At 40.4% G+C, this 26204-nt stretch overlaps 1 long non-coding RNA gene across 1 annotated transcript; it reads right to left on the bottom strand.

Annotated features, from left to right (window-relative positions):
• Nucleotides 1–3453: 3453 nt before the first annotated feature.
• Nucleotides 3454–25220, bottom strand: LOC121705795. The gene is made up of 3 exons (XR_006030895.1): nucleotides 25209–25220; nucleotides 15688–15694; nucleotides 3454–3545 (listed from the first exon to the last, which is right to left on the bottom strand). It is a non-coding gene; the product is annotated as an uncharacterized LOC121705795 (long non-coding RNA).
• Between the last annotated feature and the right edge of the window lie 984 nt (nucleotides 25221–26204).

Raw genomic sequence — 26204 nt, 5'->3', positions numbered from 1 at the left:
GGATAGGCAGAAGCACAGTTTAATAACAATTAGTTAAATAATAATAAGTCATTAACTTTTCTATTAACATATAGTTTGCAAATAAACATTTAACATTTAAATGATGCAAGAAATAACTGTTAATTAGTGCCAAAAAGACATTTAGTTAACTATTAACACATATTAATACAATATTAGTTAATAGATTTGCTAAAACATTAACATACAGATTTTATGCAAACAACTAATATTTAATTAATGATTAAAAAAATATTAACTTGTGCCAAATAGATATGTTAACAATTAACAAATATTAACAAAGGGCTAGGTAATTACTAGTTTGCTATTTATTATGGTACCTTATTATGGAGTGTTACCGGTTATTCACAGTGGAAAAACAATCTTACAGCAATATGTGTCTACTCACTGTGTCTAGTAACTGTCAGGCTAAAAGCCAAGTCTTATCCAGCATGGGGCGAGCTTTATATTGATGGTATCGGTGTTAAACTTCACATACGTGTATTTTCTATGAAAATAAGTACCGGTAGAACTGTATTTAAAACCTCCGTTTATAAGAAAGATGTGTTTGCTGTACTTCCAAAAATATTGTGATTTGAGACACAATAGATTTGAACTTTAGGTTTAACAATCGATAGATAGATAGATAAATAGATAGATAGATAGATAGATAGATAGATATTGATTACATAGGGACAAAATAGCTGGCTAGCTACATTGTAGTTGGTAATTTGATTGGCAACAAAAAGTTTAACGAGTTGTGCTGTGTCTCAGTTCCTGTAGTGTTCTCTATAAGAGGTGCTGTGTTCCTGTAGTGTTCTCTATAAGAGGTGCTGTGTCTCATTTCCTGTAGTGTTCTGTATAAGAGGTGTTGTGTTCCTGTAGTGTTCTCTATAAGAGGTGCTGTGTCTCATTTCCTGTAGTGTTCTCTATAAGAGGTGCTGTGTTCCTGTAGTGTTTTCTATAAGAGGTGCTGTATTCCTGTTGTGTTCTCTATAAGAGGTGCTGTGTCTCATTATCTGTAGTGTTCCCTATAAGAGGTGCTGTGTTCCTGTAGTGTTCTCTATAAGAGGTGCTGTGTCTCATTTCCTGTAGTGTTCTCTATAAGAGGTGCTGTGTTCCTGTAGTGTTCTCTATAAGAGGTGCTATGTTCCTGTAGTGTTCTCTATAAAAGGTGCTGAGTCTCATTTCCTGTAGTGTTCACTATAAGAGGCGTTGTGTCTTAGTTCCTATAGTGTTCCCTATAAGATGTGCTGTGTCTCATTTCCTGTAGTGTTCTCTATAAGAGGTGTTTTGTTCCTGTAGTGTTCTCTATAAGAGGTGCTGTGTCTCATTTCCTGTAGTGTTCTCTATAAGAGATGTTGTGTTCCTGTAGTGTTCTCTATAAGAGGTGCTGTGTTCCTGTAGTGTTCTCTATAAAAGGTGCTGTGTTCCTGTAGTGTTCTCTATAAGAGGTGCTGAGTTCCTGTAGTGTTCTCTATAAGAGGTGCTGTGTCTCATTTCCTGTAGTGTTCTCTATAAAAGATGTTGTGTTCCTGTAGTGTTCTCTATAAGAGGTGCTGTGTTCCTGTAGTGTTCTCTATAAGAGGTGCTGTGTCTCATTTCCTGTAGTGTTCTCTATAACAGGTGTTGTGTTCCTGTAGTGTTCTCTATAAGAGGTGCTGAGTTCCTATAGTGTTCTCTATAAGAGGTGCTGTGTTCCTGTAGTGTTCTCTATAAGAGGTGCTGTGTTCCTGTGTTCCTGTAGTGTTCTCTATAAGAGGTGCTGTGTTCCTGTAGTGTTCTGAGGTGCTGTGATCCTGTAGTGTTCCCTATAACAGGTGCTGAGTTCCTGTAGGTTCCTGTGGTGTTCTCTATAAGAGGTGCTGTGTTCCTGTAGTGTTCTCTATAAGAGGTGCTGTGTTCTTGTGTTCTCTATATAAGGTGCTAAGTTCCTTTAGTGTTCTCTATAAGCGGTGCTGTGTTCCTGTAGTGTTCTCTATAAGAGGTGCTGTGTTCCTGTAGTGTTCTCTATAAGAGGTGCTGTGTTCCTGTAGTGTTCTGAGGTGCTGTGTTCCTGTAGTGTTCTCTATAAGAGGTGCTGTGTTCCTGTAGTGTTCTCTATAAGAGGTGCTGTGTTCCTGTAGTGTTCTGAGGTGCTGTGATCCTGTAGTGTTCCCTATAAGAGGTGCTGAGTTCCTGTATGTTCCTGTAGTGTTCTCTATAAGAGGTGCTCTGTTCCTGTAGTGTTCTCTATAAGAGGTGCTGTGTTCCTGTAGTGTTCTCTATATAAGGTGCTAAGTTCCTTTAGTGTTCTCTATAAGAGGTGCTGTGTTCCTGTAGTGTTCTTTATAAGAGGAGCTAAGTTCCTTTAGTGTTCTCTATAAGCTGTGCTGTGTTCCTGTAGTGTTCTCTATAAGAGGTGCTGTGTTCCTGTAGTGTTCTCTATAAGAGGTGCTGTGTCTCATTTCCTGTAGTGTTCTCTATAAGAGGTGCTGTGTCTCATTTCCTGTAGTGTTCTCTATAAGAGGTGCTGTGTTCCTGTAGTGTTCTGAGGTGCTGTGATCCTGTAGTGTTCCCTATAACAGGTGCTGAGTTCCTGTAGGTTCCTGTAGTGTTCTCTATAAGAGGTGCTGTGTTCCTGTAGTGTTCTCTATAAGAGGTGCTGAGTTCCTGTAGTGTTCTCTTTTGGAGGCTTAGTTAGAGCTAAGTGGTTTGGGTCTTCTCTTGTCTGAGGTTTAGTTTCACCCTCCTCACATGAATTTATAAATGTCTGATAAGTCACCCACACCCCTCCACCCCAGTGCACATCACTCGCTCCCTTTCCTGTGTCACCCCGTATGACCGCTGCTGCGTCATGTCCACCTTGCTCTGTTTCCCCCTACAGGACCCCTCTGACCTTCCAGCTCCTCTGGCTCTTTTGCATAGTCAACTCTCCCAGGCCCACCATAGTGATGGCCAGCTTGTCTCATATTCACAACGCCCTTACCTCACCTCCCTACGTCTGCACAATATCAGACACACACACACAGCTGGTCCCTGGAGTATCGGGTGTACAGCTACTTTCTGTTGTTTGTCAGAGATGGCTTAAATAGTCTCTCTGACACACAGAAGCTTGTGTGGAAAGTATTGGAGTGTTCTGGGGATATAGGGGAAATGTGACACATGGAGCGACCTCACTGGCCTCTCTCTGAAAAGGTAACACTATCCCAGACCAAATGTCATCAATATCAATCGCGAGGTTCAACTGGGTACATTTTGTAGTTACGTTTCTGTTTCTATTTGCACTGTTATTAGTGCTTTCACAACAGGGCCTGTCTGCATTAAAACACATTTAAAAAAACATCACCGACTATCTAGCAGTAGCAGTTACTTAGCTAATCGGTTCCCTGTGCGCTAATACACAATTATTCTGATTTCAAAACAAAGCCATTAGCAAAACATACAAATGCAAAGACTACAAGGTGAGAGTATATTTTTTTTCAGTCGCTAACAAGCGTTTGTCTAAACAGTTGTCACATTTTCAAAACTCTAAACACAACTAACACCGCATCGGTCTTTTGTGTATACTGTCTTTTGTGTCAGTATAAAAACCTCTGCTTCTGCTCTGCTTCTGCTACCAAGCGGTTTTATCCTATCGCCTTGGAAACTGTAATATCAGATGCAATGTTGATGAAAACATATGGCCTAACCCTGAAGATCGCAGAGATTAGATACCCCCGCCCCCCTTTTTATCTGGGCTTTTTGCTGTTGTTTTTTGTTCAGAATGCTCTTGTGTGTTTCATGAATATTTTGTTCACTGTAACCAATACTGTAAAACTTTTTCTGTTCTATCATACTGTAAACAGTATTTTTTACTGTACCCAATGTAGTAAACAGTAAAGGAAAAAAAACTGATATGCTTTTTACTGGAATGCATGCAAATATCTGTAAAACTGAAACATAAAAGTCTATGCCGTTTTTGTAACATCAACAATAGCCAGTATTTTGAAACCTGGTGTACTTTGATTGGCTGCATGTACCTTGTGAAGTGAAAACAAGTGTTATTCTTTGACAGAATATTTTAATAATATGTGTTTCATATTTTTTTTTTTCATTTTGAGTCAGATTTCCAGTGTTTTTAGTGTGTGCGGAGAAAGATGTGTTAGTATATATTTAACAAAATGTGTTTTTGAGAAGAAAATTATCCATTTGGCCAATTGTGTTTTGTAGGTGTGAGTCTGTGTTAAGAGTTTAGAAAAAGTATCTGAAGTATGGGTAAGCGCATGTTAGCGATTGAAAAAAAAATTGGAATAAAAAAAAAACTTCCAGCAGCAAATGGCAAAATTGCCAGACCCTATAAAAGTGAAAAGCACTGGGCAACCGCCCTGTTAATGTTCTTGACGTCTGTGTCTGTGCTGGGCTGGCTGACGATAATAACCATTTCTCTCTTCACTCCTGTCAGTCTACCCCCATGCAAGAGGCACGATTACACAACACCCAGAGCTGTAAGCGGTCAAGATCTAACCTGCTTGCTAGAATATGCCAGGAACCCAGGAGTCGCAAATGATTTAGCCATTTTCAGACTTAGGGCAGAGGCACTAGAAAGCTTTTATGCCAACTTGTTGGAGGCACGTACAGTACTACACTAAAATACAGCCAGAGTGTCCGTCCTGTTCCCCCTCCACCATATCTTCAAGGTTCTTTCAGCTTGCCCGTCGGTGTAGCCTCAGTGACCTCTAAAAATGGTCTACAGATGCCGGAGCAAGGACTTCTCATGTCAATTCTAGGAAGGTTCTCCAACTCCACAATCTTTATCCTAGTACAAATAATCATATTCTTTATATCAGTAAATGTCCTAATATATTTCTGCACATATGCAGTACACATCATTTGTCACCAGTCAGTAAATGACAGGTCTATAATTACAGTGACAAAATTAAACATTGTGGAGATATGAAGCTACAGGGGGGTTAAGAGCATGGCTTGTTAAAACATCTAAACTCTGTTCTATAAACAGAGCTTATTTGAGATGTTCTATTGCTGTCACACGGATCCTAATATGGGGCAGACAATTTAAAGTTCACAACAAGCATTGTACACCGATCAGTTTAACGTAACAAATTCATCCTCTAAACTCCATTTGACCATGACGAATCAACTAGAAGTCTTTTGACAAAAGAGATTGGAAGATGCTGAGGTAAATGCAACAAAAGTAGACCAAAGTGCCTTTCTGCACAGTCAGGTTGCACAGTCAGAGGAGGGATTTATAGGGTGTGGTTATTGGGGTAGGGGCTCTGTTGCAGTCTTGGGTGTCTACTTTGCTCTTGTGTTTTATGTCATGGTCAAGGGTTATGCAAGCAAACAATAAAGTCACACCACATTGCACACACACACGCACACACACACACACACATGCATACACACAGGCAGGCAAGCATAAAAACACACACACACACACACACAGACACACCCATACACACACACAGCCATTCACACAGTTACCATTATGAATGTCTCCGATTTCTCAGTTGTGAGTGTACTGTACCAGTGACAGATATGGCCTTCAGCCTAATACAGGGGCAAAGGAGCAGCTGTTAGATGAAGCCAGGGTGGTGTGTGTGTGTGTGTGTGTGTGTGTGTGTGTGTGTGTGTGTGTGTGTGTGTGTGTGTGTGTATGTGTGTGTGTGTGTGTGTGTGTGTGTGTGTGTGTGTTTCATTCTGACCAGCTAATATATTGCATATTGAGATGAAGATGTCAGTCTGTACATATGGATGAGTGCAGAGTCTGGTCTGTCTAAATAAATGCGATGTCCCACGGCACCCTGTAGGAGTCTGATCCCATTGAGCTCTCTGCTTTGATCTCACCAGTGTGTCTCAGGCCCCGTCCACACGGAGACGCTTTTTGGGTTAAACGCACCGGTTTGGCCGATCGTCCAAACGAATCCTGTAAACGCACTGCCCGAAACCGCACTCTTTTGAAACCTGGTCCCAGGGTGGAAAAATCTGAAACCGTAGCCCTTGTGAGTTCGTTTGGACAGCGAAACCGCATACCTGCGTATTGATGATGTCATCGCCACACCTCAGCTGCCCTGGACATGACACTTATAGTATTGCCTAACAAAACTAGTTTTCATACATGACATTACCTACGATTACACTCAGTAGGATAAATATCACAACTGGTGCTGCGCAGCGCCAATAGCTTATCATGACTTGGTGGACTAAACAGTGTTTTCCCTGTGTTTTCTTGATGCATTTCTAGCTATCGTCGGTGACGCAAGATAACTAGTCAGAACTTATTAGGGAAGTGCGGTGTAAGTTTAAAATAATTTGTGTGTAGTGCCGGTGTCATTCATTTATTTTACATGTCTTACAACATAAATGAATGCATTCATAGTCTAGTGAAGTCAGATATGAGCATACAAAGACGCATAACTCATGTTAAGCCTATGGTAGATGCGCACTAAATGCGAATGCACGATTTGATGCAGGCAAAAGTATCGACTGTTACTAACAAAGGTATTAGCAATATTATAAATGTGGCGACAGAATAGCCTAACTTGGGTAGACCTAGCGTTTAGTAGCCTACGCATTTGCGGTGATAGCCAAAACTAATGTGAATCGCGGACTATCCTACAACCAAAGAAAGTAAAGGAGATTATTTGTACCAGCGTTAGCCAAATAAAGGACGGGACTGCACCCTTCACAAACCGAAAAAATGAAGTTTATTAGTTTTACAGTTGACTACAGTTGGCAGTTCACTATCAGTCCACACAAACAATTCTGGTTTCCTTGCACTAGCCATTTACGTCGTAGCCTATTCTGTCTGTTTGTATAGCCTACAGCACGCAAGCTTTGTTCAATTTCTGTAAAGAAACAGTGCCACCTATAGGCTTAGGATATGAAGTAACGTGTTGAGTCGTGTTGAGATGGATCCGTTTGGACGCAAATATTCTTGATACGGTTCCAGGGAAGACAGAGAAAAAAAAAATCGGTTTGGTACGTGTGGACTAGCCCTCAGACGCACAGCCGAACGTGGCTGAACACAAACACACCCCGCACTCACAACCAGGCAGCTCAGAGGTTGGCTCTGATGACGATGACGAGTTTGTAAGCTTGTGTATGTGTGTGTGTGTGTATGTGTGTGTGTCCAAATGTCCTTTTGATACTTATGTCACCTTTCTGCTGTGTTTGTTATGTCCTTTTGATACTTATGTCACCTTTCTGCTGTGTTTGTTATGTCCTTTTGATACTTATGTCACCTTTCTGCTGTGTTTGTTATGTCCTTTTGATACTTATGTCACCTTTCTGCTGTGTTTGTTATGTCCTTTTGATACTTATGTCACCTTTCTGCTGTGTTTGTTATGTCCTTTTGATACTTATGTCACCTTTCTGCTGTGTGTAGAAGTGCAAATGCCTCGTCGTCTTTGTCATCATTCCTCTTTGACCCGCCTCCTTCCTATTTTTCTCTCAGTGGGGTCTCTGTACTGAGCCCCATGCTGTCACACACACACACACACACACACACACACACACATACAATCCAGACTAGAGGAAGTGGCTTTCGCAGAAACTATTTAAGCAAAGTGATTTCAAAGAGACAAGATGACCTCTCTATGAATTAATGGAAAAGCCTAAATTTTTTTTTTTTGTTGTTGCTACTTACATATCCAGCGAAGCCATTATGTGCCCACTATGCACTTTGTCAAAAGAGTAGATAACTCTCACAGAGTTCCTCGGACTGAAGGCTTCTGTTTCCCACATAATCAGACTTCCACAGAATGAAGGCTGCTGTCTTCTATATAACCAGAGGGAGGTGTGTGTGAGTGAGGGGAGATTGGGATTCTAAATGTGGGATTGTGTGTGTCTGTGTGTCTGTGTGTGTGTGTGTGTGTGTGTGTGTGTGTGTGTGCGTGTCTGTGTGTGTGTGTGTGTGTGTGTGTGTGTCTGTGTGTGTGTGTGTGTGTGTGAGTGGAGTGTGGAATTGTAGCACCTCTCCAGCTCAGAGTTAACAAGGCCCACCAGGTCAGGTGTGAGTTTTTTTGCACCAAATATAAAATACTGTAATATGATTTGGTTTGAAATAATATCACAGTATATAACATAACTCACTGATTTTAACGTTTGCCTTGTTGCCTTGTCCATGGCTGTGGTGGAACAGCAGGAACGCCACCACCTGGCAATCAGTCAGCTTTATTTCCAAACCTGCCATTGAGAATCTGTGTCATTTTGGTTAAAAGTGTCTATTACTGTAAAAGGCAGTTAATGTCAATGTTATCTCTATGACATCACCAGGGCCCGAGAGTTATGGTATTTTCATATATGTCCTGTATGCGGTAAAATGTACAATAGATGTGAACTTGCATTTGAATTTGAACTGCAAATATAACTTCTATTCTGGACTGCTTATGAATAATGAAAAAAATGATGCAATCTGGGAAATTATATTATTATCTGACAGAGACAAACAGACAGAGACATCTTTATTTACAGTCATTATGAAGCAATTTTTATTAATTATTTCATTATTTAATTGAAACAAAAAGACCCCCCCCTTCATCTGAGTTGTGTCGTTGCGGTCAGTGGAAAGTTCCATCAGTGACATCACAGCAATACTCCTCCTCCACAGTCACAACAACAAGGCACACTTCTCTTCCCTCTGTATGCTCTGACTGGAGCTAGCAGTGTACCCAGAGAAGGAAATAACAAACGTCTGCTCCCTGCTGCTGCCCACCATGTGTACAGTATGTGGGAAGAGGGGAGACCAGAAAGATCATGTCAAAATGCCCGTCTTCCAAAACGCCGTCTGACCCAGCTGTTGCCTTGTCACTGGGGACTGGCGAGTAGATAACACACGAGCTGCGGACAGGAAGAGGATCTGATGACCTCACCACCCATCGTCATAGGAGTAGCCGCTCGAGGGAGGACAGGGAGGGGGGAGCTATTATTATGATGACCAGGAGAAAGAGGCCCATCAAACATTAAACATCTCAATCACGCCAGAGAGAGAGAGGGGGGAGAGAGAGAGAGAGGGGGGGGGAGAGATCAGAGCAGAGAGAGAGGGAGAGCAGAGAGAGAGAGGGGGGAGAGAGAGAGGGAGAGAGTAGAGCAGAATAGCAGAGGGAGAGAGAGAGAGAGTAGAATAGCAGAGGGAGAGAGAGAGTGTGTGTGTGTGTGTGTGTCTGTGTGTGTGTATGTTCTAATGTTCTATTATTTTTACTATTCTTCATAGTCCATGTCAATTGTTGTTATATTACTATTAATTGCTAATTATTTTGATGCAATTACTGCTTTGGCAACACTGTAACCCTTACAGTCATGCCAATAAAGCTCATTGAATTTAATTGAATTGAGAGAGAGAGGAAGAGAGATAGAGCTTGAAGATTGAGAGAACGATGAGGAGGAGCGTAGAGATGCTCTTCTCCCTCAATCTCATTATCTGTCATCAGTGGCAGTAGCTTTTGGTCAGATATAGTACATCTGATGTCATTTCCTTGTACCTGGAGTATGAATATGATGAACACAAACAAAACACACACACACACACAGTTATTGCTTTGCTCAGTGCTTTGGCAACTCCGAACTCAAGTACAGTAAGAGAATTCCTGTGCAGTTTATGAGATAATAAGTTAATGAGTTAATAATCTGAAATGTGGGTTTTTGTCGTAATCATTTCACAACTCCTGCCTTTTGACCTGATGTTTGGTAATGTCATTGTAAGCTGCTAGCCTTCAGAAGAACAACAAACGAACCCTGACTCATGCTGCGCAGTAGACTTCATCATCCCTCGTATGTTGCGTTGCATCTTTGGGAGCGCCTGATTAATCTGTTCTGTCTACGCTGTGCTGTCAGCGGAACCGGTGGAGCTCTCTTGAGTTCCCCCTTCCTCTTGATGTGCTCATCTGAAAGGCCACTTGTGTTTAATCATGACGTTCGAGGAAGGTAATGAGGGAAAAGCAGTGGACAAGAGTTTCCTGCTGACCTTTTCAGCCATTTGATCCTGTATATTCACTTCACATAGCACAGGGTCGTCTCCCTATGTGGTCAGAGTAATTGCGTGGGTCATTAGCACAGGCTGAGCGGAGGGCTTCTAGCGCTTCCACAGGAGCTGCACTGAGGCAGGAGGAAACTGCCTGGTTCTCATGACAGGGTTAGCTTTGAAGGGAGCTGTTTCAGTCTAACGTTGTGACATTATAAGACCTTTTAATGACTAACAGGCTTCTGACCTGAGTCATTCAACCATGTGAAGGAAGGGCATGGGGCTCAACTCAACAGTATAACTATAAGTATAACTATAAGTATATATACTCTTTTGATCCTGTAAGGGAAATTTGGTCTCTGCATTTATCCCAATCTGTGAATTAGTGAAACACACTCAGCACACAGTGAACACACAGTGAGGTGGAGCGCACATTAATCCCGACGCAGTGAGCTGCCTGCTACAGCGGCGCTCGGGGAGCGGTGAGGGGTTAGGTGCCTTGCTCAAGTGCTGAAGTGCTAACCAGTAGGCCACGGCTGCCAACAAGCCAATGTCAAAGCACAACTCTTATCGAGCCAGATGCACAAGACTAATGATATTAAAAACATTTTCTGTGACATTCACATACACTACCGGTCAAAGGTTTTGAAACCCATTCCCAGTGTCTAAAGTTAAGGGGTTGAGGGAATGCCAAGCTTGTGAAATGCTGTCATCATAACAAAGGTTGGCTGCTGTGAAGAGCCTAAAATATAAAACAGTTTTGCTCTACATTGTAACAATAGCAAAAAAAAGCCATGAAAGAGTAGGTGTTTCAAAGCTTTTCACCAGTAGTGTAGGTAAAATACTTCACAATTTAAAAATCACCAGTGCTAGAAACGTAATTAGAAGCCATCAGGCCTCCTGGATGTGGCTATTGTGAACGCGCCATCAGGCCTACTGGATGTGGTTATTGTGAACGAGCCATCAGGTCTCCTGGATGTGGGTATTGTGAAAGCGCCATCAGGCCTCCTGGATGTGGGTATTGTGAATGTGCTGAGCCTCTTCTGACTACTGCAGCTCTGTGGCTCAGTAAAGGGATTTCAGAACCATGGACAGCGACATGGAGACTGAACTACGGGGAGCCATGTGGTACTATGGAACTACCGGCATCTACCGGCATGTCCGCAAGCAAGGGACCTTCACCTCCTTAAAGGTGCTCTAAGCGATGCCACACGTTTTTTAGGCTAAAACATTTTATGTCACTTACTGCAAACATCACCTAACCAACCGCTAGCTGTCTGTGTCAAGTTTTGGAAGATGTAAAAACAGGTCATAATTCCATTCCCATGGCATGAAAATATGGGCAGACACAAGGGCTCTGCTGTAAAGTTAGTGTTACAATGAACATTTGCCGCTACCAGCCACCATCCCATGTTTGAGAGAGGAACTCCAGGTGGTGCATAATGGCACTAGAAACACATCTTTTCAAAACATTTTGTTTTTTGGTTAGCGATTTCGATTGACGAACTTCGATTGACCACATAAAGACCTCGGGATACTTCGGTTTGGCTTTAGGGACCCTCTACTCACTACCACGTAAGTGTAATGTTGTTTGGAACTGTAGAAGAGGTATAAAAATAGCGTTTTGTAGCAGTGAAATGACATGCCCTGGTCACTTCCAGGCTAACGAGTTTTGACTAAAAACGGTAAAATCGAACTTCCTCAAAACACATCCGAATGGCATGATTTTGATGTCAACTCAACGTATGTACTCCCAATCATCATCCGTAAATTGATCTAAAGTGCATTTTACTCCGGATAATTCCATTAAAGTCATTAATCAAATGGGGACATTTCATGGTGATATCTATTAGCTAAATATTTTACCCTATTCGCTTGTAACGTTTTGTATAGAAGCCTATTTAGTTATGCTAATTAACAGGCTTAAAGATGAACTGAACTGAAAGAATCAACGTTGATAATGTGTTGATTATGACAATTAAAACTAAATTACACATTTTTTTTATTTTTTTTTAAATCAATACGTAGCCTTTTTTAAGCAACACAAAAATTGCGTTTGTTAGTATTAGAACGCTGCCAGTTTCGATGACGTCACTGGCATGGTAGGACCTGAGAAGTTCTATAGGCAACAGCTGCAGCATATTTTATATACACAAACATTTGTAATTTTAATAGCATGGGTTACACATTTGAGCCTATGAGGGACAGGCCTGTAGTGTCTGTCTACCATTAGATGGGGGACGATCAGTTGTATGCTCCAGCTCAACCTTCAGTAGGATTATTTGGGTGAAAATGACTGTGGGCGCTGCCGGAGCATGGACACTGCTCCGTAATCCATCTGTTGCAAAGCAGTGGCGAAACGTAGGGAAAATGTTTGAGGAAGCCAAAGTGACGGAAAAAATATGTTTATTTATGTATGTGTTTATTTCGGGGATATACATTTTGCGCAATGTAGCCTATAGCGGCACAACATACTGTAGGCCTAGCCTACAGGTCATGTAGAAAATTAGACACTTGTGACAGCAACACGCACGCTGTCTCTCTGTCTCCCTCCCTCACACACACACATTGCCTACTGTACGTCCTCCACACAACTGCATACACATTAGGCCTATGCGAAGGCTACGGTGCATATAACGTTACGAATACACTATATAACACGCATTGTCACGGCAATGTAGGCTAACGCAGCCTGCCCTGGACTACTGGCACTCGTAGCAACTCACACGGACGCTCTCTCCCTCTCTTGAAACTCTTAAAAACGTAGTTACCCGAAGTTGACCCCAGAAACACGGAGGATTCACGAGTTTTGCTGTTTACTTTAGGCTAACGTTAATGGAGAGTTGGCAGATTTTTACCTTGTGGATGTTGATATTGCACGGGTCTTGGAATTAGCAGCTGTTTCTGCGAGTTGAACTCCCTCTGCATCAACAATCTGCCCTGAGATGGTGAACAACTACCTTCAGGGTGAGTAGAAAGGGACATTGGATTCTGTTTACAGACCCGCTGTGGTTTAGTTACCAGCTAGTAAACGCATTATTAAGTGTGCTTGCAAAGCAGCACACTTATTGTTCTTCTTAAGTTTTATTATTTTTCCCGTCTCCCTAATTTTTTGTCAGCTCTAGCGCCTAGGCCCTTTGAGATAGAGACATCGTTCCAACTTTAAAACGTCCGGTCAGTACCGGTGTAAGTTGCTCGCGAAGATGATGTCAGGTGGGCGTGTTGTTTGTCCGCCATATTGGATTGAACAGAAAGCAAAACTACATTTTCACAGGTCACAAATTTGGTCCGAACGCCACGAAACTTGACGTAGATTATCCTTGGACCAAGCCTCACAAAAGTTACCAGAAGGATTTTTGATTTTCGAAAGCGTTTGCCTATCACAGCCAAACGAAATCGGTGGCGAAGCTCCGAAACAGGAAGTCGTCCATATCTCAGGAACACTGTCACATATCGATACCAAATTTTGTATTTGAACTCGGGACTCCAATGTGAGGGTGCATAAGCTAGAAAAAAAAAGAAAACATTCCAAAAGTTTCCAGCATTTAGCAAACCACCCACCCATATTTGGTAACTATCACCTTCCACATTTGCAGTTGTACTGGTACTGTACATCTATCACAATGCCTTCCAAGTATTCACAATGTCTCTGGGCAGCCATAATGTCTCCGGGCAACATTGCCCAATCATGAAATCCTTGCTCTGCCATGGGATAGTATGGACTTACAAACTGAAATGGAAAGGAGAACAGTAGCTATTTATAGCTTACATAATAGAGTTGTTTTCACATTGACGGTATTCAAATTACATTTTTCATTATTGTTAAATATCATGATGGGAGAGTATTATTAAAAATGTTACAAGTATGCAAATGCATATGTTTAAGGGCATTTAGGTTTTACTGTGTTGTTTTGTTGTAAAGACATGCAAGGCATTCTGGGCCGTAATGAACAGTGTCGGCAGCACTCCATAGGCTACGTATTAATATGAATAGGTGTTTCTGTAAACCTAGGGACAATAAACAGCTATCTCTGTTACAAAAATGAGCTGGTAATCGCTCATTGAAGAGGGAACTATGATAAAAAGATTGTTTTCATAAAAGCATGGAGTTGACGAAAGAATAAGCAAGCAATGTCACGTTAATGTTAAATAGCCTACATCTGAACGCTAGGTGGCAACGTTGTATTACATTTCACTAGTGTACTTCAAATACGGTGTGATCTTCACAAGTAAGGAAGGTGCAAATATTATGTAATTTATCATGGGAAATTATTGGAAATGTTATTTCTTGTTTATTCTAATTGCAAACCACACACATCCATTCGTAATCACACATACACTTTTAATACCTTGGAAAGACTCTCATTTCGTTTATTTGATGTTGCCTAGCAACACAGCGTTCAGAGCAAAGATTCTAGAAAAGAGCTTCAGAGAGACACATTTTGAGTTTGTGGCCAAGTACCTAAAATATCGGTTTCCATGTGTATGTGCTGGATGGTGTGCTTCCTTTATGAAAGTAAGTGTTTTATAGAGTTACAGACATAATGAGTCATGTTGTAGTGGTCCACATAAATGTGCCCCTTCTGTTATTAGAATGCTAAGCGGAGATTTAACATCATTCATTTCTTGTGTGGCTAGAAGCTGGCTAGCTATGTCATAGGGAGGAGATGTTGATGTAACGTTATGGGATTTATCAAGTCAAGTCAACTTTATTTCTGTAGCACATTTAAAAACAACTGAGTTGAACCAAAGTGCTTACAAACAAACATAAAACAATGACAATGGTACAACAACAATAATAATAACTAGAAATGCAATTCCAAGGAATTACCAGTGCATGAAAATGCTAAAGTTGTGATGTAAAATATCATGTATAGTTAAAACAGATAATACAGAGATGGTTACTACGGTGAGGACATGGTGGTTGCATAGCTTAATAAAAGTTGATAGTTTAAAAGTAGACTGTTTAAAAGCTGAATGTAGATAGTTTAAAAAGTTGTTGATAGACAGTAGATAGTTTAAAAGTTGTTGATAGGCAGCTAGTTTAATAGATAGTTTAATGATAGTTTAATAGATAGTTTAAAAGTAGACTGTTTAAAAGTTGAAGGTAAATAGTTTAAAAGTTGTTGACAGACTGGAAGTTTAATGAATGTTGATATTCAAATAGTTTAATGGCTGTGTATAGGTAGATATTTGACGATAACTGAAAGTTGGAATGGCTCTAGCAATGCTACTTAGCTAACTTAACTAATGTTTTCTAGCAGTTTTGCTAAACTTGCTAACTATGCTAGCAATGCTACTTTGCTAACTTAACTAATGTTTTCTAGCAGTTTTGCTAAACATGCTAACTATGTTAGCAATGCTAACATGCTAACCATGTGACTTAGCTAACCTAGCTTATCATTTTTAGTAGTTATGTTAACTACGCTAACTAGCATGCTAACTATGTTAACATCTTAACTATGCTAATTATGAGACTTAGCTAACCTAACTAATCATTTTAGTAGTTATTCTAACTATGCTAACTAGCGTGCTAACTATGCTAACCATGTGACTTAGCTAACCTAGCTAATAATTTTTTATCAGTTATGCTAACTAGCATGCTAACAATGCTAACATGCTAACTATGTTAACCATGTTACTTAGCTAACTTAGCTAATCATTTTTAGCAGTTTTGCTAAAATGCTAACTATCATGCTAACTATGTTACTTAGCTAATCATTTTTAGCAGTTTTGCTAAAAATGATAACTAGCATGCTAACTATGCTAACTAGCTACAGTGGGTAGGAGTCATAGTCGATGACAAGTAACAGTTACAATGGCTGAACAGTTAAAAAGTTCAGTAGTTTAAAGGGTTAAATTGTTTAATAGTGAAATATTGTAGTGAGGACTTTTATTTTGAAACAGTTTTTGGCAGAGGAAGCAGTTGAACAGGATGTGCAGTCTTAATAGGGCCAGTTTGTATGCTTAAAGCCTGAGACTGGCAGTTGATCCAGGTGGCCTGAACACCTGCCATAGGATTCTAATTGCTTAACGGCCGTATTATGATGTCACAATCGGCAATGTTAAGTCTATGAGGATTTTTAAAAAGTTTTTCTTTAATAGTTTAAAAAATATAAAAGTTTCATAGTTGAAAAGTCATACTAACCCGACCTGTTAAAAGACCTACGTTACAAAGTTTGAATGAAGTTTCTAAGTTAAACTGTTCAAGAGAAATTGCGTACGGAAAAAGTGGTAAGCGGAATAATAATAATAAGAAGAAGTAGAAGTTGCCTAGGAAGAACAGTACAGTGCATTTTCATTGTAACTGTTACTTGTCATCGACTATGACTCCTACCCACTGTAGCTAGTTAGTATAGTTAGCATGTTAGTAAGCATTTTTAGCAAAACTGCTAAAAATGATTAGCTAAGTTAGCTAAGTAACATAGTTAGCATGTTAGCATTGTTAGCATGCTAGTTAGCATAACTGCTAAAAATGATTAGCTAGGTTAGCTAAGTCACATGGTTAACATAGTTAGCATGTTAGCATTGCTAACATAGTTAGCATGTTTAGCAAAACTGCTAGAAAACATTAGTTAAGTTAGCTAAGTAGCATTGCTAGCATAGTTAGCATGTTTAGCAAAACTGCTAGAAAACATTAGTTAAGTTAGCTAAGTAGCATTGCTAGAGCCATTCCAACTTTCAGTTAACGTCAAATATCTACCTATAGACAGCCATTAGACTATTTGAATATAAACATTCATTAAACTTCCAGTCTGTCAACAACTTTTGAACTATTTACCTTCAACTTTTAAACAGTCTACTTTTAAACTATCTATTAAACTATCAATTCAACTAGCTGCCTATCAACAACTTTTAAACTATCTACTGTCTATCAACAACTTTTAAACTATCTACATTCAGCTTTTAAACAGTCTACTTTTAAACTATCAACTTTTATTAAGCTATGCAACCACCATGTCTATCCTAGCATCACCGTAGTAACCATCTCTGTATTATCTGTTTTAACTATACATGATATTTTACATCACAACTTTAGCATTTTCATGCACTGGTAATTCCTTGGAATTGCATTTCTAGTTATTATTATTATTGTTATAATAATAATTATGTTGCTTAGTGTAATGCCATGGTCATTTGATATGAGATGCTTGTACTCGTAACTTCGTCACTCGTAACTTTAGGACTCCTATTTTTTTTTTACTAAGAGTATTTCAGGAAGCATTTTAGCCCTAAAAGTAGCGCCTGAGTCTGTGACAGCTTAAGCAAGGACTCCTAATAAGACCGATTCACAAACAATGTTTTGTGGTGGCATTTCACGTCGCGATGTTTTGAAATGCGTCTAACAATCACGAGGGAACAATTTTGCATTGTAGGCATAATTAAGGGATGCAGTAACACCACCAACAACAACCAAAACTAGCCTACTCATTGTTTACATGTACATTAAATGTAACGTTTCATTGTGAATCAAATTAAAAGATACTCCTCTTTGCAAACGTTGGCATAGGCATATGGTGACAGATTAATTTAATAATGTTGCTGCGTGAATCACGGTAAGCGCGAATGAAGTGGCCACTTCTTAATGGGAGTCACTGTATGGAAGTAGGCTAAGTAAAATAGAGAAGTTTAAAATAAGATAAAGTTAAGATATGCCCGCTTGACAACGGCAGAGATAACTGGCCTTTGGCCATAGCAACCATCCATTTAGAACGACTGGCCTTTATAGCAACCAAGGATCTTAGCTGTGATTCATGTAGCTACAGTATGCATGCAATGTGATGCAAAGTATAGAAAGGTGATGAAATATACAGAGACAGGTCAAGAAATATAGTGCAATGTAGACAGTAGTATACAGATGATTTACAGAAGGTGGTTTAGAGTAATATGAATTAAATATAAATATGTGCAGTGTATTAGCAGTTATGTCATACAATAAGTAGAATAATGTATGTAGATGTAGTAGTAACATATAATAGTAGAAATAATAATATAGATATATGCAGTGTATTAACAGAATATAATAAAACAGAATAAATATGGATATTCAATATGACAAATATATAACAGATATGTACATAACATACAGCTATGTGCAGTGTGGAAACAGTGTCATTGTAGTGCAGAAACAACATTATAAGAGTAGTAAGAATAAGTCTATGTGCAGGATGAATAGTATAAAGATCAGTAGAATAACTATGTATAAATGTAATTACAGTAGGCCTATGTACATTTGTAAATAAATAGAAAACTATGGGTGAGAGGGATAAATTAATTTTATTTAATCGTAAAAGTAAATTACATTCAATTAAATTGCAATTAAAAATCTTTCCTGTAGGCTTTAATGTCACGCAAAAAGTACAACCAAAGCTGAGCTTGATCAACTAGAACGTCTAAAGAACCAGAACTTGAGTTTAGTTTTTTGCTGGGTCCCAGGCCATGTTGGTCTGAGGGGAAATAAGAAAGTGGACAGTGCTGCTAAGCAAGCCCTCAATGAAGAAGTCACAGAATGTCAAATCCCTGCCCCAGACCTTAAACCTATACTGAACTCTTACATCTCAGATAAGTGGCAATCCGGGATTAATGTACCAACAACAAGCAAGGAATGTGAATTTTGGCACATTTTCATGATCCACTGGGTCGTTATGGGCCACACAAAATACGGTGTTGCTAAAATTACTCCTATTGTGGCTATTAGAGACATGCGTTCATGAGTATCCAGCTACATTCAATGAGTTAAGTAAAATACATTCACACACACAAAAAAAAACATCACTAATGTTGTGGACATTCCTTTATTCTGAGATACATCAATAGGCTCTCAAAACAATCCCAAACAGACATAAGGTCTTTATAGAGCAAATCCATATAGATTATTTGTCAAATAAACCAGTAAAACAGAATTAGGGGATGGAATATATAACATTCACACTCATAGCTCATATTTTTAAAATAAATCAGTGAAAAAGTATCCTGACAAACAAGCAGCATTTTAATGCCTTAGTCATATTTCATAATTTCATTTTTTTTTCTCTAGGTTACCTGATAGCCCAGTTTGAGAGGTGCAAGATGCGTGACATTATTTATTTTGCAGCCAATCACTGCAGTTGTTTTATTTTATTGATTTGATTTTAGTCATAGAAGCTAAATTCGAAGGCAGGCCACAGGTAAAATTCAACAAACCACATTCAACCCGCAAGCCAATAGTTGAATAGCCCTCTCCTAGAGCTTTTGAGATATTGCCACTGCTCCAACACTGAAAGGCACTGTTACAATGTCTGGATCAAGCCAGGTTCAGCATAGCGTATGTCTGCTCACGTTGGTGACCGGACCAGGGCAAGCACACTTTCGCAGTTCCCGCCGGAAATGCAGTCTAGTTATCGATCTGTGATCGTTGGAGTCATGGTTTACACTCTCTATGGTCGGAGTGCTAGCTTGTGGAGTTTGACACAAGAGTGTTTCCAAGGTGTTAGCTGCTAGCCCTTTCCTATAGGTTGGATCGTATGGTAGCCTGGACTCTAACACTGGACCTCATCTGAGACTACTTCGAGATATAATTTCAAAGGGGACAGATGGGCTACTGCACTTAAAACTTTAAAAGATTGAACGAACCTTCCCGGACTTTGAAATTGTGACCCGTGACTGGCGTCGGTGAACGAAGCTTTCGAAGTTGAAACTTAGACTCCATGGCACAGGAGAGACTGTGGGCTCGCCCTATGAATTAAAAAAGGCTACAAGCTGGTCAATTGCTGAGTTTACGATAAAGTAAGCAAGAAAAGTTTTTTTTAGTCAGGATATGGCGAGTCAATGTCATTTATTCGTCCAAAGTTACAGACCAGTTTCCATAGTGCATCTTATCAATAGTTTGAATGTCGTGTGTGTTTCTGCTCATTGACAAAATAGCGTTCAGTACAATGATTCATGCCCAATTAATTTCCCCTGTTAAAGTGTTCGCCTTTGTTACACTAGTTTGGTTTCATTTTGTATGAGATTTTGTGATGTAGGCTTGCCTATGATAAACGGCTTATGGCCAATATGTAACTCAACTAGCCCTAATGTTGGTTTCCTCAGCCATGTCAGCTAGCCTCAGACTCTGCTATGGCTGCTAGTGCTAGAGCAGACTAGCTTACCATGCCAGTGACGTAGCCGATTGTTGAAATCCAACATAGCTGCGCCCGTGTAACAACAACAACACTTTCACCGTACAATTTTATCCCTTTTAATAAATTCAGCCATTTTAATCATTTTACCAATGAGAAGAAATAAAATTAATCTGTTATCACCTTTACTTCAAATTCCAGTTCAGTTCATCTTTAAAGCTCAAATTTCAGCTTGGTAAAGGAAAGAGATGGATCGGGACATGACCACAGGCTGGAATCAAACCGTCTCCATGAGCACTGGGACCCAATGTGCCTTCACAGCTCCCCCCGTAATAGGCCTTTTAGACATTATGTCATATGGTTGTTTCTTCACATTCTGTTGATCTTCAGGAAATGTTAACTCCACATATACTTTTAAATAAACAGTTTGCCACATTTCTTTTAGGGTAGGCTAAGAGGTAATAAGACACAAGTTAGCATGTTAGCAACCGTTATTCGTAACCAAATGGGCTGCTGGTTTTTGCTTGTCCTTTGGATAGTTTGCACACCAGTTTTACACCAAACCTCTTCACAGAGCTACTCAGTGGTTCCTCACACCAAACCTCTTCACAGTGCTACACAGTGGTTCCTCACAAAGCTAATCCGTCTATCTCATATTTTTTCAATAATGGCTTAGCAAGGATTAGCAAGCCTGTTACTGAAGCAGTTGTAAGGGAACATGCTGTTCTTTCTGAGGAGTGTATGGTGTTATAATCTGTACCTTTTCCTTGTGTGTGTATGTGTGTGTGTGTGTGTGTGAGAGAGAGAAAGAATCATACAATGCGTGCTTCTCCGTCAGAAGGATTAGTGTTGCTAGCCTAGCTTGTTTGAGATGCAGAAAGGGAAGCAGTCCTTTATTACTGGGAGAGCAGACAGATGCAGGAACAGCAGAGAGCTTTGAGGTGATGGCTTCCAACAGTCCTGAGGCTTTATCTACACCTTGGGGGAGATACAGAAAAAAACATGTTCTTCAGCCGACATGAAGTAGCACATTCACTCTGGTCTCGGTCAGGGATCAGTTTTATTGACATTTTTACTTTTTACGTAAATATTTATTTATATATATATATATATATATATATATATATATATATATATATATATACAAGCAAAAATAATCAACCATGTGTGATTTTAACACCATAATCATCAAATTCAGCCATTTTCCTCATTTTCCTAGTTCCCAATACCATGTAAGGATCCTAATGTAAGATTGCACACACACCTATCATAACAACACATGGTGGATACTGGTGCAAAGGAAAAATAAAATAAAAATATTGGCACACTGTCCTCAAATTATGTAATTGTATAATGCTTCGACCACCCAGGTCTTTGTCAGGTACATCAAATCTTTTAGATATATACCATTACATCACCTTGGGAGCAAAGAAAACAGTGTGTGGATATTTTTTCCCATACCATGAGTGTGCCTTGAAATAAGGTTGTTCTTATACAATCCTGGCTCTATGAATATAAAACAATGTGTCTGTCTCCATGCCACAACTCTAATCTTGCAGACAGGAGTGGTGTGTTTTGATTTGCTGTTGAGCTCTAGTTTCCACAGCCTTTCACCAGCACTGCAGATGACTGTGTCTTCAATGCTACCATGGATGTGATGTTCCTGGAAAATCATCTATTCTGTTGTAGGGCTTATGAAAGGCATCTCTCTCTCCCCCAGTAACATGCAGAACCACCACTCATTAATTGCCCCTTTCATCTGAATACATTTGTGCTCTAACCCACAAGAGATGGTCAGGAGGTCAGTCTTTGTGTGAGTGTGAGTGTGTGTGCGCATGCGTGCATACACATTAGTAGTTTTCATATTTATTGTGCTGCTTCAAGTGATTTCCACCACAGGTCCTTGGAGGGTTCACTGTCCAGAACATTTTGTTAAGGGGGAAATTGGTGCCACTGAATACCAAACAGTCACTCGGACGGTTATATGCAGCCGCACTCCTGGGGTGTTTGTAAACAGTGGAACATTTTCAGTTAGTTCCCAATTGGTTTTATTTTAGGATGCCACATCAATCGGAAGCTGTTTGCTGTGTGTACCTGCCTCAAGGGCCAATTGTTGTGTTGCGTAACCTTTGAATGAGAGTGAAATGCTTATGCAAAATGAAAAAATGTCCATGGTCATGGACATGGTGAATTGGAGAGCACAGCAATCCTGATTAAGATGTGACAACCTCAAATCATCAGCTCCGTCAGGTCCCACTTTCTGCTTTGGTTTGTTCTACTGCCCTAGCACAGAATGTTCACAATGTGTGTGTGTGTGTGCGTGTGCGTGAGTGCATGTGTGCGTGCGTTCATGTGTGTGTGTGTATGGTGTGTTCTTGTGTGCCTGTGTGTCTGTCTGTCTGTGTGCGTGTGTGTCTGTGTCTGTGCATGTGTGTCTGTGTGTGTGTGTGCGTGCATGTGTGTGTGTTTGTGTCTGTATGTGTATGTTTCTGTGTGTGTGTGTGTGTGTCTGTATGTGTATGTTTTTGTGTGTGTGTGTGTGTGTGTGTGATGCGTGTGTGTGTGTGTGTGCGTGCATGTGTGTGTGTGTTTGTGTCTGTATGTGTATGTTTCTGTATGTGTATGTTTCTGTGTGTGTGGTGTGTGTGTGTGGTGCGTGTGTGTGCGTGTGTGTGTGTGTGGTGCGTGTGTGTGTGTGGTGCGTGTGTGTTTGTGTGTGTGTGTGTGTGTGTGTGCGCAGGCTTATATGTCTCCGTAGCTTACTGGGAAGTCCCTAAACCTCAGCAGTGATGTACAGTGAATGTGTATCTAGGACATACTGTCCAGCTCTGACTGCCATCCTCAAGGGCTATTCAGTCCCCATGAAAAGGCGTAAATACAGTCGTTTTGCCCAGAGAAATACTCAAAAGGCTTGCACACACACGCACCACACACACACACACACAGACACAGACACGTACACATACTGACACACAAACACACACACACATAGATCAAATAAAGGAGGACTTTATTCTGTCCAATTTACATGTTTGTGTGTGTGTGTGTCTGTGTGTGTGTGCATGTGTGCGTGTGTGTGTGTGCATGTGTGCGTGTGTGTGTGTGTTGGTTAGGACTGTGTAATACCAGGTCTTCTGTCCTGTACAAGAACATCTGATCTGTGCTAGTAGAGGCAAAGGTGACCTTTTTATTTCAATGGCACGTATGGCTTAACTATGGCAACAGGTGTCTGCGTCTCTCTCCCCCTATGTGTGTGTGTGTGTGTGTGTGTGTGTGTCTGTGTGTGTGTGTGTGTGTGTGTGTTTGTGTCTGTGTGTGTGTGTGTGTGTGTGTGTGTGTGAGTATACTGCTGCTGGGCTTCTGAAGGTGTGGATTAAAGTCAGCTCTACTGATTGGTCAGTCAACAAGGAACGGCTGGTGTCAGGGCGAGTGTATGTTTCCGTGTGTTCTCAGAGAGAGAGAGAGAGTGGGTGTTTGTGTGTGTGTTTTATGAGGCTTTAAGAGGCTGTTCTCTTCACCTGTCTACGTGGGCTTCTTCTGAACCCAGTTTACTCTTTTGTGCGCGTGTACGTGTGTTTGTGTGTTTTTGTATGTGTGTTAGTGTGTATGTCTGTGTTTTGGTATGTGTGTTAATGTGTACGTGTGTGTGTTTTAGTATGTTAGTGTGGATGTGTGTGTTTTAGTATATGTGTTAGTGTGTAGGCTATGTGTGTGGATGTGTGTGTTTTAGCATGTGTGTTACTGTGTATGTGTGTGTTTTAGTATGTGAGTTAGTGTGTGTGTGTGTATGTGTGTGTAGTACGTGTGTTAGTGTGTAAGTGTGTGTACGTGTGTTTTAGTATGTGAGTTAGTGTGTACGTGTGTGTTTTAGTATGTGTGTCCGTGTGTGTACGTTTGTGTGTGTGTGTGTGTGTGTGTACGTGTGTGTATGTGTGTGTTTGTGTGTGTGTCTGAGTTAGTGTGTACGTGTGTGTACGTGTGTTTTAGTATGTGTGTCCGTGTGTGTATGTGTCCGTGGAGCGCAGCTGAACTATGATGTTCCTGATCACCATGTGCCAGTCCTCTTGGCGTCGTCTCGGTACACCACTGTGTGTGCCAGCCAGCCAACCAGCCAGCCTGCCCAAGCAGCCGCTCTGCCATAGCCTGTCCAGAATAAGACACCAACACCTGGTTACATAAACAATTAAGCACCCAGCCAAGCACAGGCAGGAGAACAGCTGTCCTCAGCGCACCAGCATGGGCTTCACCTGAGTGAACTCTCCTACCCTACGCACACAGGATGGAGAGAAGCAATTGTCGCTCCAGGAATTTGAGTCTGTCTGTCTATGCCTGTATTAGATTTATCAACTATCAGATGCAGTTATGATTTTTTTAAACAATCAAAAAGACTATATGAAACAGGAATGCGTAAAGCATGGAGACAGATTTTTTTGTCATTCCGATTCAATTCTTCTGAATGAAAATGATGTGTCATCTGTTTACAGGGGGTGCGTTCTATTCTGATTAGGTGTTTACAAGCGCTCTAGAATCTTTGATTGGAATAGCCATTGCTGCTTTGCTTTTGGTGGAAAAGCTTCAGGCAACCCGATTGATCGTATACATGGCTGTTCAATCGGAATAAAGGATCGTTCACAGCAGGGCCGATAACCATAAACGGTTACAATTTACATGACAGTATCGACATAACAGTGACATGACAGTGTCATGAACATGTCATGAAATTGTCAAAAACAAGTCATAAACGTTTATGACATAACGATTCTGTTATTAAGTGAGATTTGATTTTTGTCATAACAAGTTAGGGTTAGGGTTAGGGTTCATGTGTTATGACAGTCATGTCATGTCACTCTTATGTCGATACTGTCAAGTAAAGTGTTACCCTATAAACTATAACGATAAAAGCGTCCACACTGACCAACGATAAGGAACGTCTCTCCTGATGTTGATGAATGTGATTGCTAAGATGTGATGGCTTCTGTTTGGCTCAGTTTTTTTATCGTTCTCAAAATAGCTCTGAAAGTGATCCCCGAACGATACCGTTCCTCATGTCGTCATGTCTTAAGTTTATGTGTGGACGTCTTCATTCATATTAGCTAGAAATATACTTTTTTGACATTATCATATTATATTTATCATTCTTGGTGTGAACGGCCCTTAAGAACAGAATACACCACCCATTTCATTCCAATTACAATTCTTATTGGATCATCAATTTTATTCCAATCAAGGTGTTTATATGTCATTTGTATTCCGATTGAGCCGTTATTCTGATTCTAATCGGATTAAAAGTGTCCATGTAAACCCACATAAAGAGCAAGTCAATGGGAGTCTGTCTATATGACACTATGGTGGTCAGTCTTGGCCTTTTCCTCTCAACAACTCCTAAAAAGAGAATTTAGAACCAAGCTGAAGTGTCTCGGTCCTTAAAATCTGGGACCGAGACACTTCAGCTTGGTTCTAAATTTGTTTGCAAAGCAGATACCAGTACTGAGTGATCCAGAGAACCACTGAATCACACGATAACAAGGTGACCTGTTATCCAATGGATTGAAGAGGGAATCAGCAGCTCACGCTCTCTGCTTTGGTTTGTTCTACTGTTCCTAGCACAGAATGTCCACAATGTGTGTGTGTGTGTGTGTGTGTGTGTATCGATAATTGTAGCCCTGATAAATGTTGCCCAGTACACTGCATCCTGAATTGTGTGTGTATGTGTGTTTGTGTGTGTGTGTGTGTGTGTGTGTGCTGTTGATCAATGTAGCCCAGGACACTGTGCTTACTTTCCTGGACTGAACACCCAGGTGGTTAACTAAACATTGTCATTACTGCTCTCATTATTGCTCAATTAAAGCATATTCATTGTGAGAGAGAACATTTATTTGAAAAACGCCACTGTGAATTGTGACATTGTAAACGTTGTGTGCTCTTTGGGAGGGGAATCCAAAACCTTCTGGTTAATGGCGCTATGGCAACATGCCAGTTGAGTTGCAGTGCAACAAACTAGAGGACACAATGACAACAGGGACGTAGATAGATAGATAGATAGATAGATAGATACTTTATTGATCCCCAGAGGAAATTCAAGAATGTGGACCAGCTGAAGACTCCTAAAGGCCCAGCTCACTGACCTACTGATCCACTTGCTCCTGTTTGCCATGCCTGCCCTACTT

This window comes from Alosa sapidissima, chromosome 3, assembly GCF_018492685.1.
Source record: "Alosa sapidissima isolate fAloSap1 chromosome 3, fAloSap1.pri, whole genome shotgun sequence".
Taxonomy (NCBI): domain Eukaryota; kingdom Metazoa; phylum Chordata; class Actinopteri; order Clupeiformes; family Clupeidae; genus Alosa; species Alosa sapidissima.
The sequence above is the reverse complement of the archived record's forward strand: the minus strand, read 5'-3'. Positions and strand labels throughout refer to the sequence as shown.